Consider the following 16,362-nt stretch of genomic DNA (forward strand, 5'->3'; position numbering starts at 1 on the left):
GCAGCTATCTGGGTGTCAAGTGACAATACCTATAGATTTAGTACAATTCAGTGTTGTGTAAACACTAAAGTTAGTAGAATTTAGCATACTCTGCCCCAACAAAGCACCCTTAATAGCATTCTAACCCCAATACACCACCTCCTTGTAGGACAACTGTAGCCATCTTGGTGGATATGGGCATCTTGAGATAATGTTGTAGTTGTCTCATGTTTACTGACAATCACTTAATCCTTAAAGAAATAGACAGATTTTCAGAGGTTTACTTATATAGTGACACTGGTGCCTAAACTTTTGCATACAAGTGCATATCACATTGTTGAAACCATGCACATGACACCCACCTCAAATAGCACACACGTCACACAAATTAAGTAACGTATGCTGAGGCACTTAAAATCTAATTTTCCTAAACAGCAAAGATCATCTACACCGCCCATTGGAAAAGCTATGCCTCAGCAAGCCCAAAGGCACTTAGAAAAAGCAACACCTAATACCACACACAGTGATTCTCAATGTAGCCCAAAACATTAAGCCCCTAAAGCATGCTTGAAATGCAAAGTGCCAAAAAGCCTTAAAAAAAGACGGGAAGAGCCAATCACGAAAATTGTTCTTCTCCTTAAAACTTCTTTTTGCAGTGGGGAAAGCCCCCTGCACCCACCCATATGTGAGAGGCAAGCCACCCACAACCCCCAGACTTACACCAACTCCAAGATCACTGTACCTCAGAGAAAAGGGAGTATTCCAGGAAATGGCACCACTGTATACCCACTTCCAGGAATTTTGCAAAGATCATTAAAGTATTTCCTTTCAGTTTGACTTTAAATAATATAAATCAAAATGGATTTGTTTCTGATAGACAGATGGCTACTGCCTTTGCTATAACAGTTATTTATTTATTTTACTTCTGACAAAGATGAATTTTTCAATTTTCTAATACCATGATGGTTACTGCCAGTCATATGCTTCAGACCCTAACGTTTTAGTTTCAGAATCATACTGGTAAACCTGCAATCAAATGCAGCCTTCTGTTCAGTTGATGGTGTATTAGGCCTTTGATACGATTAACAATTTTTTTTTTTTTTTTACTTCTGACAAAGGTGAATCTTTGAATTTTCCTAATACCATGTTTAATGCAATTAAGGCCATGTTCCATCAAAGTATATATAAATGTCAATGATTATTTTATAGCAAGAATCCAGTCACAGGGAGTGTGTCAGGGCTGTTTATATTCTTCTACTTTCCTTTTTATTAGAATTGAATCGTATGCTTTGTGCCACTTAGGGTTCTAACAAAGTTATTCCTATCTCTATCCTTATTGAAGCATATCAGTGTAAAATGTTTAGTGTACGATGATGACCTTATATTGATAGTGGTTTTGGATATTCATCTCTGTATTATTTTTTTTCAGCTTTGTTGAAAGATTTCAAGATTTTCAGTAGATATAAATCCAGCCAAATGCACATTGTTGATGTGGACTACCACAGTCATTCACCTCCAGGAATTAAAATGTGTAGGCTGGAAATGTATCTACTGATTATAGAACAGAATTACAAATTAGGTTATGCGAGTCAGTGACAAAAATGAAAGCATTATCTCTTTTGCTTTATCACAAATCTGTCATTTGCTAGACATATGAGCTTTCTGGAACTCAATACATTTCCTCATTGAACTTTTTTTTTTCACTAAAAGCTCTTTAAATCCATTAGCTGCTATCTGATATGATAAAATTAGGAGAATTTTGAATAATTTTATCTGGAGAAAAAGTTTTCCATATTTCCTTTTGTTTAGGGTTAATAGCTGCTGTAAGGAAGGAAGATCACAAAATGATAGACTCTGAAATGTTCAATGTTAGTCCAGTAATGGATAAACCATTATTATTGGAATTTAGAAGTAAATGACTAAGAGGGTAAGCTCTGTAGTTTCAGCTGACAGAGTCACCTTTCTACATTGCATCACCTTATGGGCACAGCTAGTTTTGCTGATTAACAGTTATATTCAAGTTTTAGTAATATGAACTCTGCAGACTATTTCCTTAATTTCTTTTCTGTGGTTGCAGACATCTCTTTCTGCATGGTTACAGTTTCTTTCATATAAATGTCAAATAAAAGGGACTTGTACACTTAATATCTTTTTATCTTTTTTTTTCAAGAGGAAGTCACGTCACACCAGGTGATAGCCATTAATGTAACAACATTTAGAATAGAAACCTTTGGTAAACAAAGTGTCGAAAGATTTTACTCTTCTAACATATTCTGGAAGAATCACACCAAGTTCTTGTAAGCAAGTAAAACAGCTTTATTTTACATGCATGGAGATCTGCTACATGATAGTAATATGCCAGCAGTCTGGCTACTTGTACTTTAAGTTCTCCTTATATAGACCCTCCTGCACGTACATACACGTAGCACAGAGGACTTTCATTAAAATTGATAGTTTGATTACTTGTTTTTACCAGCCAGTACCACAGTTATTCTTGCACCATTAACTTTATCAGCAGTTTAAGATTAACTCCTGCATTCCTCAGTGATCAACATTTTCCAGAACATTTCAGTTTGCACGCAGTGAACATTTTTCTGCTTAACCCTTTAAATACAGAATACAAAATATGTTGACTTCAGTATTTTCCACATTTCCCCCCTTACAACATTTTGTATACTGTTTATTTTACACAATCCCAGATACGTTGTATACCTTCTCATAATCAGAGAAATATGCTTTGTAGCATTGGCAGAGATAACCTTCGATATTATCATTTTGATACATGGTATGCAACAGCAGCCAAGCAGCAAAAATATGATTGCACCAACACATACAGCAATTAAAATGTTCATCAACACAGAACCCCATTTTCCAAACAGATTTTGGAAAAAGTCAGTCAAGGGGTTTGGACCAGGTTTAGTCAGTTCAGAAACTTGTTGAATTATTTCAAGATGGCTCTGAATCACGTGCTCGCACCTCCTTCGCCGCTAGGGTGAAATCGAGCGCCATACGGTTCTGCAACACTACTGTTCTCATCGCCGTTAATTCGTCCGTCACCAATTCTAGCGCTGAAAATGTCGCATTACTCAGAGTCTCTAACAGTTTTGACAGTTTTCTCAGTTCCCAGATGGATTTTACTGTCCCATATGCTGGCAAAATACCAGCCCAAGCAATTACATCATCGCCTAGGTCCATATGTGAGAGTCCTTTGCTGCTGACGTGTGCCAAGTCATGGTGATAAATCCATGACGCATCAATGTTACCAACGGGATTAATAGGTTTATTAAGAGAACGCATTTCAGATTTTATCTTGAGGCAATGCATTTGTGTATCTGATAGCTGGTATCAGATATCCCAAAAACAACTTCTGACCAGCCATATGGTAACCATTTATATGCTTTCCTACCACAAATAAAATAACAATCATTTGTTTTGATGGTAATATTGGTTGCAAATTCATAACTCCCATTTGGCTTTAGCCCCTTAAATAACAGGCCATATACATACAGCATTTTTTTCAACAAAACTAATATCATTTACATTGATGTCTTTTTTTATAGCTCCAAACTTGGTCTCACACTGCCCTTCTAGGGTACAATTATGAACTATTGTCAAATTACATTGGCTCAGCCCCACCTTAACTTTCCCAATCTTTTGAAAACACACTGTTCTGTTTTGGCGCCCCAGAAGAGGCAGCGCCACCTTGTCTCTCAGTGGTACTTCTGTGGTTTCAAACAACAAACTATTCCAAGTATCATTTATTCCCAGAGGGGCTGTCCCTAACATTAAGCCACTGTGTACAGTAGGTATTGCAGTACATACCCAACAATTTGAGACATTCATTGAGGATGCATATGCATATTTAATCGCTTGATATGTATTAAAGTTTGATGCCAGCTGGTGTGTTTGTCTCTTTTGAATGGCTAGCTTCATTAAAAACAGAAATGGCCAAAACAGAAATATTACAATCACAATAGTTATAAACAATAAAACATTGCAATAGAACCATTTTTCTTATTCTCATTATTGTCCTTCATGCTTACTGCTGCGACTTCCGCCCCTTGAACCTGAAAAATAATCATCCGTTAAACAGCTGTTAGTACTGGTCAGCATTTTCCTCATGTACTCAGCTATCTCCTCACCCCTCACGCCCGCAGGCAACAAGTTTTGCCACTGCGGGACGTAATAAGGTCTCCCATACAACAACTCAAATGGGGTGACTCCTTTGAGTTGGGAGTTGTCCGCATGGAAAGGAGGGCTAGAGGTAGACAGGTAATCCAAGACTGATGTGTCTCGGCCATGAGTTTTCTCAACTTGCCGTTTAGAATGCCGTTATGGCGTTCCACCAACCCTGCTGACTGTGGGTGGTAGGCACAATGGTGTTTCAATTCAATTTGGAAAACTGTAGACAGTTTCTGAATGATCTGATTGACAAAATGCGTGCCGTTGTCAGAGTAGATGCGTAGGAAGTCCAAAGTGTGGGACGATGTGATTGACCACAATTTTAGCCACTGTTTGAGCATCCGGATGTGTCACCGGAAAGGCCTCAACCCACTTAGTAAATGCATCCACTATCACTAACACAAACTTCTTTAGTTGTGCCGTCCATTCGATGAAGTCCATACATATTGTATGAAAAGGATAGGGGGGGGGTGTTGGAAATGATGCCGAGCAACTCTGACCCTCCCCGTGGTATTTAGCACATACTATGCAGGATAGACAAAACGTTTTGCATATGCAATAAAACCCTTGGTCCAAAAGGTACGGTGGATAATTTTAACCATAGCTGCAGGGCCCAGATGGGAAGGGCCATGCACAACTAGTGCTGCATACCTAAAAGATTAGTAGGCAAAACATATTTATTATCCGGTCCCACATAGATTCCTTTGTTCTGCCTAACACCATACCTAGTCCAGCGTTGTTTTTCCTGTACTGTGCTAAGTTCCTGCATGACTTGTAAGGTTTGCAAATCAAATTTATCTGTTGGTTGTAATTCTGTAGGTGTGGTTTCAAGTGAAAAGGTACTGGACATAGCTGCCTCTTTGGCTGCTTTGTCTGCTAGGGCATTACCAAGTGATACCGGGTCCTTAGCATGGGTATGAGCAGCGCATTTACAGATGGCCAAACCCCGTGGCCGTTGGACGGCTTGTAGTAATTCAAGGATTAGTTCTTTGTGCATAATGTCTTTCCCCGAGGTTGTAACCATCCCCCTATTTTTCCATTGCTGAGCAAACACATGTACCATAGAGAAGGCAAATTGACTATCCGTATAGATAGTGACATCCCTGTCCTCCGAAAGGAGACATGCCCTTGTCACAGCAATCAGTTCCGCTGCTTGAGTGGATAAGTTCCCGGGGAGTGGTCTTGCCTCTATTATCTGAGTTGCAGTAGTAACTGCATACCCTACCTGAGTGGTGCCTGTTTCTGTTTTGCGGTTGACCCATCTACAAACAGTGTCCAGTCCGCATGTAGTAAGGGTTGATCTTTAAGATCCGGTCTTGGTAGAACTTTAGAATGTATGAGATCTAAGCATACATGCGGATACCGCCTTCAGCAACAGGTAGCAATGTCGCTGGATTTAAGGTAGTGCATCTCTCAATTGTCATGTGTGGCTGCGATAACAGCGTAGTCATACAAGATAAATGTCTGCTAGGTGACAGAAATGTTAACTTGTCCTGCAGAAGGATGACTGCTACAGAGTGCGGGACTTTTAACGTAAGATTGTGGAACAATACCAACGCGGCAGACGCTTGTACCACCAAAGCGGCTGCAATTACTGCTTGCACACAGTGTGGTAATGCTCGTGCTACTGAGTCTAATTTGCTAGAGTAAAATGCCAATGGTCTTAACTTATCTCCATACATTTGCATTAAAACAGATGTCATAAATCCTGCTTGCAATCTACAGTCTGCATAAAGGTCTTACTGTAATCTGTAAACCACACTGTAGCTGACCCAGCTATCAGTTGCATGATCCTAGTAAATGCCTGTACTGCCTTGTCTGTCCAGTGCAGCAAATCTTTGCCGCCATCGGTATTGCAAAATTAAGTTTGATAGCGGGTGCACTTCTTCGTAGTTGGGAATCCAACTACGACAGAAGTTCGTAATGCCTAAAAAGGACATCATTTCTTTTTTGTAGTTGGCATGGGGGCTTGTAAAATAGCATTCTTTCTGCTGTCATCTAATCGCCTGCCCTTCCCAGAGATAGTATAACCCAGGTAACGTACTTCTAATTTACAAAATTGTAACTTAGACTTATTTACCTTATGTCCTTCGTGTGCCAGAAAGTGTAGTAGTCGAATAGTCTCGGACTTACAGAGTTCTTCCGTAGTCGCGGCCAGGAGGATATCATCCACGGACAGCAGTAGGTGGCATCCTTGGGCGGGTTGGAACTGAGCCAAATTGGTGGACATCTCTTGTGAGAAGATGGTCGGACTTTCGCAGTGTCCCTGGTAACCTGGTATAGGTATAACGCTTGCCCATAAACGTAAATGCAAACCAAAATCTACTATCTTCCTGCAAGGGAATAGAGAAAAAGGCATTACTGATATCAATTACAGAAAAGTAGTTATCCGTTGGAAGGATATCGCTCAGCAGAATAGACGGATCCGGGACTATGGGGGCCCGAGGTACCACCGGCATTTATTGCCTGTAAGTCTTGTACCATCCTCCATGTCCCATCCGGTTTTTACTGGAAATAAGGGCGATACACGGTGAGTCTGTGCACAGAATTAATACTCCAGCTTTCAAAAGTGCTGTGATTACCGGTAAAATGCCCTTCTCTGCCTTTCTGCTCAAGGATACTGCCGCTTATGAGGTCTAAATTCTGACTTGGGTGTAATCTTTACCTGTCCTGCCGTTCTAATCAGTCCGATATCGTGCTGACCCTCGCGACCATAATGAGTTTGGAATCATCTGCAATTGAGATTCTTCCATGGGGTAAGGAGACATAGTCATAATGTCCCAGGATTGTATCGGTTTGTCTTCCCTGAGGTGCAGTCGGTCTGGCTTGTGTAACCCAGTTAAGTTTTGAACCTGAATGCCCTTACCTGCCAACTGTTCTGGTGTCCATCCTACCCATTCAGTTATTTTCTTACCCACGAGGTACCATGACATTCCTTCACCCTCCGACTGAAATATGTGTGGTTAATTCATTCTTATACAGCAGCTGCATATCCCTTGTAAGGCTACATGTGACTGCAGAATTACCTAGTGTGTCCCAAAAAGGCCATGCAATACTAGTTTGGTGACTTTAAAACTAAGAAATTTCTTTTCGTATTCTAAATCAGGTCCGCACATCTTCCGTAATAGATTGTGCACTGTAATGGATCTGACACCTCGGGATTTGTTCTGCCGTATTTGATTACTGCCAAATTTGTAAGAGCCGTCACTACACTCTGGGGCCTGTCTCTATCAAATCATTACTATACCAGTAATGTAGATCTCCCTGCCCCTCTAATAGCATTGCACTATTCAGTTCTATTCTCCTTGCCACCATCCCGTGGAGGTTGGGACGGCTGCTATACGAACACTTGCATTAAATCTCTTCCTAGTAAATGTACTGGGCAGATTTCTGAAATTATTACTCGGAACCGTATGGTTTGGTTCGTCTCTGGGTCGGTAAACCACAGAGGTTTGGACAATGGCTCTTTGTAAATACGACCATTTGCTGCCTTTACAAGCACATATTCATCCGAGGTAACATCGGATGATATGGCAGTACTTCTGACTAACGTTCGAGAAGCCCCTGAGTCACAAAGAAATTCTATGTCTCGGCCCTCAACTTGCATGTGATCACTGGTTGGGATTCCAATTGCATAGTTGATGCTAGTGCTGTTAGATTTACCATTTGATATTTCTCATTTTCTGCCATTTCCTGTCCCCACCCATCGTCTTCACTTGTACCTACTTCCCCATTCTCACTTTCTTCTTCTTCCTCATACCCTCCATCTACGTCTTTTTGACCATCATATAGTCATGCGTACCACCGGAAGCAACCATGGGTGTCTCCGGTCCACTGTAATCTCTGGGGAAATGACCTTTCTAACCGCACTAAAACACTCCCCTCTTTGCCTACCCTCGAAATCCTCAGAATGACTTATGCCTCCCCGTCCTCGTCCTCTTCCCCTGCCACGCCCTTCCACGATTTGGAACCTTGAACTAACATTAAAGTTCCATCTTCACTAACTGTAAAAGTCTGGGCTTTTTTATCTTTTTTTTCCTTCAGGTATTTCTCAGCATGTCTAGCATACTCCGTAAGGGGCTGTAGACGCTGTCCTGTGTGTGATCATATGCTTTGTATAAAGTTACCAATGGCTGTCTTGCAGCCCTTTAGGAATGCATTTTTAATTGCTGTTCATAGGCTTGAGTTATTTTCCTGATTTTCTACCTTAATCAACCCACTATGAGCATCAAAACATTGTGTGAGACGATGTAGATAACTGTCTACGGTTTCGTCATCTGATTGAATGCATTGATTAATGCAAGTCCAATCTGCCTTGGGCTTCCAATGTTCTTCTATTTTATCTAAGAGAGTCTTTATTCTAGTTCTGCACACTTGGAAGTTTTATTATCTTCCTTTTTAACAAAGTACACATCTCTTTCACTTGAATTACCACACCCTTTTTTTTTTTTTTTTCTTGTCTTATTTCCTGCCTGTTTGTGCAGTAATCTTACTAGATTTTGACATTCTGACTTATTTAAACATCCACTAAACCCATGATCTTTTTCCATTTATCTAAATACTTTACGTTCTTTGGGTGTAAATCAAACATAAACTTTTATCTTTAGTTATGTCATCACCTTTGACGCAACTGGTTCCTGTTCCCATTTCTCTTACGAAACTATTCCTGTTCCTGAGATCTCTTGTATATGGAATCTATTCACATATACTCCTTATACTTTGAGAAAATTAAATTTCTCCCTTGACTAGTCCCTTAAAATTTAGACAAAAATTCCAATCAGAAACAACAAAAAAATAGCTTTTCTTTTTGCTTACCCTTGTGATTCCTCCGCCCTGTTTCGCTGCCACCTCATGGATTGAATCTGGAAAGAGTGACTGGCCTCTAATTTCAACCTGTTTCAGTTGGAGGTCTTTCATTCGAGGAGAGCCTGATCTCTCTCCACCTCGCGAGGTTTTCAGCCTCTCTTTGTTCGATTCGCCGTGCAGGGCCGCCTAACGTTAGCCAGTTATGTCGAAAGATTTTACTCTTCTAACATATTCTGGAAGAATCACACCAAGTTCTTGTAAGCAAGTAAAACAGCTTTATTTTACATGCATGGAGATCTGCTACATGATAGTAATATGCCAGCAGTCTGGCTACTTGTACTTTAAGTTCTCCTTATATAGACCCTCCTGCACGTACATACACGTAGCACAGAGGACTTTCATTAAAATTGATAGTTTGATTACTTGTTTTTACCAGCCAGTACCACAGTTATTCTTGCACCATTAACTTTATCAGCAGTTTAAGATTAACTCCTGCATTCCTCAGTGATCAACATTTTCCAGAACATTTCAGTTTGCACGCAGTGAACATTTTTCTGCTTAACCCTTTAAATACAGAATACAAAATATGTTGACTTCAGTATTTTTCCACACAAAGGTATTCCACTGGGCACACTGTGTTCTTGCTTGGATGGGATGAAGATCGGCATTTAGCAGATCATGGTGACATGGATATGGTTTATGTGGAACCTGGTGTCACATGTAGTGCGACAGCCACAGATTCCAGTTGCAGTTGGTTAAGATGGACAATTCTTAAGAATATTAGTGGTATCGGAGGTGCTTTTTCTTTTTTTTTTTTGACATTTTTGGATTCTGTGTTATTGCACTGGCATAAGACAATTTACCAGGCATATTCTCTGTCTCATTAGTCTTGTCACTAAGCATTATTCTATCTGTTTGGAATCACCAAATTCCTTAAATACACTATTTTCTGATTCTCCATACCAGTTGCTTTTTTATTATACAAACATGGAAAATGTAGCAGTTTGATTGCTGCAAGGGGGAAGGGGTGTGCTTTAATAATAATGGCTGTTTTGATAGCCAACATTACAGCATGTTGATAAGTAATAAAAAGTAAATAAAAAAAAAAGAAAAGAAAAGCTCTCAGTTTGTTTATACCTTCCTTTGTACAAAGTTATGTTATTCTGTACACAAGTCAGCATTTGAGCAATACTTTATACCAAAACTGAGGAGGAAAAAAAAGGATATGTAGTTTGAACAAGTTCAAGGTCCAGTATTTTTCTGGTAATTTTCTTCCTTTCCATTCTGTGTTGAATAATATCCTCAAAGGTAACAGTCAGTACTGACTAAACTGGCACTTTTAAGAATGAGGAAGCATTCTGCTTATGGAGTCAGACATCCTAATGCTCCTGGGTATTCAGTAATTTCACATTACTAACCATCTTATCAGACCGTACTGCTTATTGCTACTGTCAGTGAGAGACAGAGTGCCTTCAGAGCAAGCTAATAGGGAGTTTAAATTTCAATGAGGAACAGGCACACTGACTGCAAAATTCATTTGAAGAGAAGTCATGGATTTGAATAAAACTATTTTTAAAGCCACAGTTTTCAAGAAGCCTTCAAAATGCATGTGACTAATTGTACTAGTCCAATTAGTCATCTTTTGTGTCTGCTCCTGTTTAAATCTCTGAGACTGTGCAGGAGCTGCAAAACAACTAGCAAAACAAACATAATTAACATCAGCAGATAAATAGGTCTAGCAGATGACAATTTGAAGTATTCAGTTACGGAAAACAAGGAAACGTAGTTGTCATTGTCGGCTGTTAAGGTACAGATGTTGGAATGCATCATGTTGCTGGTACTGACAAACATCAAGGGCTGCTTACAAAGTTTGTTGTTACTAGTTCATTCTAGAAGCACAGTATTTAATATGTTTTCATATTTACCAGTACATTCCTACAAGAGAGCAGTAGAGTTGTGTAGGGGTATAAAACATGAAGGATGTGACTTTGAACACTTTTTTGTGAAACATTTGTTGTGGCTTTTAATCAAGAATGTTTTCATTTTAAATATATGTGGCATATAAAATTAATTGGATGTATCCCAACCTTTCCTATTCAGTGAGGTAGATGCACCCTTTTATCTTTTCTTTCAGAACCTTACAGTAGTGTAGTTTGTTCAGTTTACATGCCTACAGCCTTAGTGTTTGGACCCCTTGCAGATTTATTATGTTTTTCTGTCAGTCCCATTGTTGCAGAGGCTGAGTATTTGTCTGCAATTCCAGAGAACTGAATTCAACTAAAATAGCTCAGAGCAGAAGGCCAGCCGGAGTCAAGGTGTGGTAAGAATGAGGATCAGCTGCTGCTGGATTACCCCTTGAATGAGACCATAATGAAGTTACAACACAGCAGAGCCTTTACCCAGATGTAGCATATCACACTCAGTGTTTGGTGATACACATACAGTGATGCTGTTGTGTTTTTATTCCATTGTCACAAAAAAAAAAAAGGATCCTGAGGAATACTTGAATGATTTCAGCTTTCTGCTGTCCATCTCATTTGTTACAAAGGCAATATTGTTAGCCTAATGGGATTTGGGGGCTAAGACGATTGGTCACAACAGGCAGAGAATGTGTAGAAAGAGAGGCACTCAGACTTGGCAGGTAGTTGATGGCTGGCAGCCATATATCACTGTTAATTCATTTTATATATGGTGTGGTGTGGACTACTGCTGTCCCAACCAAAACTTCTCATTGATAGCTGAGCTGTTATCTTGTGTAGTCTTCTGAAAAAGTGCACTTGTTGATATTATCTGCCAGTTTAGCACAGATGCTTAAAAAGATGAACCGAGTCATTTAACCAGACAGTGCTCCTGTATCATTCTTGAAAGAGGTATTTGTGCCTTTTGGGTTTAAAAGTAAATAGAATAGTAACAACAAAATAAAAATTAATACACAGTGCTATGTAATCCATTAATAGACTTCACGGACCAGTCCTCTAAGTGTTTACCAACCTTTAACTTTTAGGCTATCCCAAAGGTCAGAAAGAAAATTCAAGAAATAATAGGAGATATCCCTGCAGTGACGCTTCACTTCCTCATTCCTTTCCTGGTTTCTTGGAAGAAAAACAAAGAATAGCTATGTGATCTGTAACTTTACTGATCCCACAGCACTATGTATTCCCTAATGGTGGACTCAGGCAGTGTGATTCCATGCCATCTACATAGCTGCCTATCACCAGTGGTGACTGGTATCTTCCAAAATGTCACTGGAGCAAGTCAAGTCATCTGTCGTTTTGGCTTTTGCAAGTCCACTTCATTTGCCAGATCCACAAAATTCTTGAAAAAAATGAAATCGGTAAAATATTTTGTTAGTTTATAGCTTCATAGGTAGGTACTAGGCTATCTGCCCGAAGGTATTTATAAGCCTAGCCAGAATGTGTAGGCTTTCGCAGCCCCCTTAGATTAGTTCCCTGTGCCTCTGTCCAGCAGAGCCACTAAAGTGATCCCCGGCGTAAACTTTCTGTTTCCCATCCACTCATCAAGGTTTCTTTTGAAGAGTGTTAGAGAGGAGCTCTGCCTAATGTAGATTGGAATCTTGTTCCAAAGCATGGGAAGTCTCTGGGACAGGAATCTATCCCTCCAGCACGTCCTGTTTATTGTTGTGGTGAGGTTTAGATCCCTAGAGCTTGTGGCTTGAGGGATAAGTTTTTCTTTAGGTGGGGCATGTCCATCAATTCTGGGTTGGACATGGCCTTGCATGTCAAGCAGGGATCACCTCTGAGTAGGCGGTATGCAACCGAGTACAGCTGGAGTTTCTTCAGTCGAGCTGCATAGGGCATCTGTTTGAGGCCAGTGATCCTCTTGGTGAGTTACTTCTGTGGTCTTTCCAGCTGCTGCAGGTGTCTTGTAAGGTACATCCCAAATGGGGAGTTGTACTCTATGATGGGTCTGATGAGTGATGAGTAGTGGGGCACAATGACCTCTTTTGATCTGGATGCGAACCTTTTTGTGATTAGGTGGGCCACGTAGAAGGATTTTCTAACCACTCTGGCAATGTGATTATCAAAGGTGAGATTACTATCTACTTGGCTCCCCAGATCCTTTATTATGTCTTCCATATTTAGAGGACTACCACCTATGTGATAGTTTGTGGGTACTTTGTTTTTTCCAAAGGGGATGGCTATGCACATTTTGGCATTTAGCTCGAGTCCATGATTTTGACACTAGGTATCTGTCTCAGTGAGACCCTTGTGGAGGATGTCTGTGTCAGCCAGAGAGTCAATTATAGCCCCTAGTTTGCAGTCATCTGCAAACTTGGTCAGCCATAGTCCTGCTATGTTTGCCTGTACCTCTGAGAAGCATATGCCGAACAGGAGAGGTCCTAGGACTGAGCCTCGTAGGACTGAGCCTTGGGGAACATCACTTGTAACTGGCTTAGAGTCGGACCTAGCTCCCGCAACTCTCACCATGTGGGTTCTGTCCGTTTGAGCCAGTTGGTAACCCATCTTGTGATGTAGGGGGTTATGTTCAGGCTGGTGAGCTTGTCTATAATACCAGAATGAGGAATGGTGTTGAAGGCCTTAATGAGGTCTTGGTAGGCTGTGTGTACCACCTTTCCCTCGTCTATAGCCTTGGTAACTGTCTCAAAGACGTACACCAGATTTATTAGGCATGATCTGCTCTTAAAGCCGATCTGGGTAGGGTCCAGTGTTTGGAGGTTCCCAATGTCTCTGTTCCATGATGATGCACTCCGTAGCCTTGCAGACCAAGCTAGTCAGGCTTATAGGGTGATAGTTCCCGGGGTCTGTTTTGGCTCCACCTTTGTGGAGCGGAATAACCATTGCTGTGCGCCACTCTATGGGTATGTAGCCTGTGGAGAAGCTGAGTTTGAACAGTGTGTTTAGGTGAGGGGTTAGTTTGTCTTTGAGCTTGTGTAGGACGCAGCCTGGAACACCGTCCGGTCCCGTTGATGCTGTATTTTTGGCTTTGGAGAGGGCTGTTTTAACTTGAGTGTCTGTGATTTCAGGGACTTTACATTCTTCTGGTATGGTTATGGACCCTTTTGGGGGTGAGAGTGAGGTGAAGTTTGCGCTGAACCTGTCTGTCAGGATGTTGGCAATATCAGTCATTTCAGTGTATTTTGTGCCATTCTGCACTACCTCCGAGCAAATCTGAGCATTGCCACTTAGATTCTTGACATAGCTAAAGAATGCCTTGTGGTTATCTTTGGAGTCCTTGGCAATTTTTCTTTCAAAGCTCGCCTTGGATGATTTTATGAGGGATCGTAGTTTCTTGCTGATACTGATCAGGGATGTCTTCCCTTCTTGGGATTTCTTCTGTACTAGTTTCCCCCTTCTATTGTATAGCTTGTTTATGGCAGGAGTCCACCAGACTGGTTTCCTTTTCTTGGAGGAGTGAGTCTTGGTTTTGCGTGGGATGGCAAAATCCATGCATTCTTGTAGGTGCCCGTAGAGTGCATTAGTAAAGGATTCTGCAGCTTGGACAGTGTTATCCTGTCGACCTACCTAGGTCGTAGATGAAGGAAAAGTTTGGACAGAAGCCTATGAGGTATGGGTAACTCTTAACATTTATGAAAACATATTACATCATAAATCAAATGTGGTAATGGTGAACAGAAAAAAAGTAGTGGTAAAATAATGGAATCAACCCAAGGCTTTTTTTGTTATAGGGACTGTTCATGTTTAGAGCAAGAAAGTGTTAAAAGAAGATATAGGCAATGTATGGAATATGAGCACTCAAATTCAAGTACATTATATTGCTTTATTACTAAAACACGTTTCATAGACAAAAATTCAAACAATGAATAACAATTGTTGAAATCAAAAATTTAATTATGTGTATAAGTGTATATGATCTGCAGTGAAGTATACATGTAGGCAGTTAAAATTTAGCTGCAGTTTAAGAACTAAATTATTACAGCTCAAAATTAAAAAAAAAAAAAAAACAGGTGACATAGGCCAAATGTATTAAACCAAAACTTAAAGTCATTATCTCAGTAAAAAACACATTTAATATCTGTTAGTGATGTAAACATATGACCACCATTTCGAGTAATACTATCCCATATTTCACAATAGTCCATATTGATTTAAAAAGTCAATATATTGATAAAAAATGAAAAAAAAATGCTTGTCCTTAAAGGGATAAGTGACCTAACAGGAGAACTGTAACATTGCCAATGGATACACTAAATGCAGGATATATAGTCATCTGAAGATATGCAATGAAAAAGTCCTTATCACCAAAATCTTAGAACTTTGCTAATGGACAAAATCCCAAGGAGTCTCAAAAACACGTGCTCAAAAAGTACATCTTATGGCCACAGATCTTCACATTAGATGGTGAAACCCCTAACTGCCAGCAGCAGTTTTGTCTTCTTTCACACCTTCCAACCAATTCTCACTCCTATTCTGATAATAGAACTCTGAAACGCCATCTAGTACCATCGCCAACAATAACAGCAACTCAAAATCCACAGTGGCAGGACAAAGCAAATAACGACCAACTCTAATGAACTGCAGAACTGGAAATAATAGCACGCAGTAGAGATCAGTGATCTGGCAGCCATCTGCCTCTAACACGCTAGCACTACTGATGGAGGAATTAAAGTAATTTTGCAGGAAGTATGGAAGTAACACTCATTTCTTGTTTAATTGTCTGTTAATAGTAGATGAAAGGCAATATAGTGAGGAATAACAGTCTGAGGTAAGAAGGGGGTAGGAAAAGAGGTGGTAAAATAGAGAAAAATAAGGCAAGTTTGTGATGATGAGGTAGAGAATACTGAATGTATGCCTGAAAGAGAAGGGTCACAGCCTGAAAGAGAAGGGTCACAAAAGAAAAGAACATACGCACACACACACACGCACACACACTTGTGTGTGTATGTATATGCATGTACGTGTGTGTGTATATTCACAAACAGTTAAGTATACATAGATGTACATACGCATATACGTGTGTGTATATGTGTGTATATATAATATATATATATATATATATGTGTGTGTGTGTGTATACACACACACACACACACACACACACACACACACACACACACACAGTTTTGTGTTGGTTAATTTGCTTTTGTGCTATAAATGAAAAAAAGTGTTAAACCAGTATGAATGTTATCTAGGAAAATGTGAAGCAGTATGGATGAAATGATGGAGAAAGACCAGGAAAACAGAAAGTGAAAGTATTGAAGAGACAGAATGTGAAAGAAAAATGAGAAAGATTAAGATGGGCAAGGTAAAATGACACAGGCTGGTATAAGAAAATAATGGAAGGTCATTATTTCTCTATCCTGGGACAGATTAAGGAAAGATGTAAGGAGTTCAGTAAAATAAAGGAAAAAGAGTTTTGAAGGTTTTAACTGGGTGGGGAATTTTTTTTTGGAGA

General features: G+C 40.0%; 1 protein-coding gene across 1 annotated transcript in view; it reads left to right on the forward strand.

Moving 5' to 3' along the window:
• Nucleotides 1-16,362, forward strand: part of AMACR (alpha-methylacyl-CoA racemase) — an 832,230-nt gene that overhangs the window by 40,200 nt on the left and 775,668 nt on the right. The window lies entirely within an intron of this gene.

The sequence above is a fragment of the Protopterus annectens genome, chromosome 1.part0 (assembly GCF_019279795.1).
Source record: "Protopterus annectens isolate FY-2018-M chromosome 1.part0, PAN1.0, whole genome shotgun sequence".
NCBI lineage: Eukaryota > Metazoa > Chordata > Ceratodontiformes > Protopteridae > Protopterus > Protopterus annectens.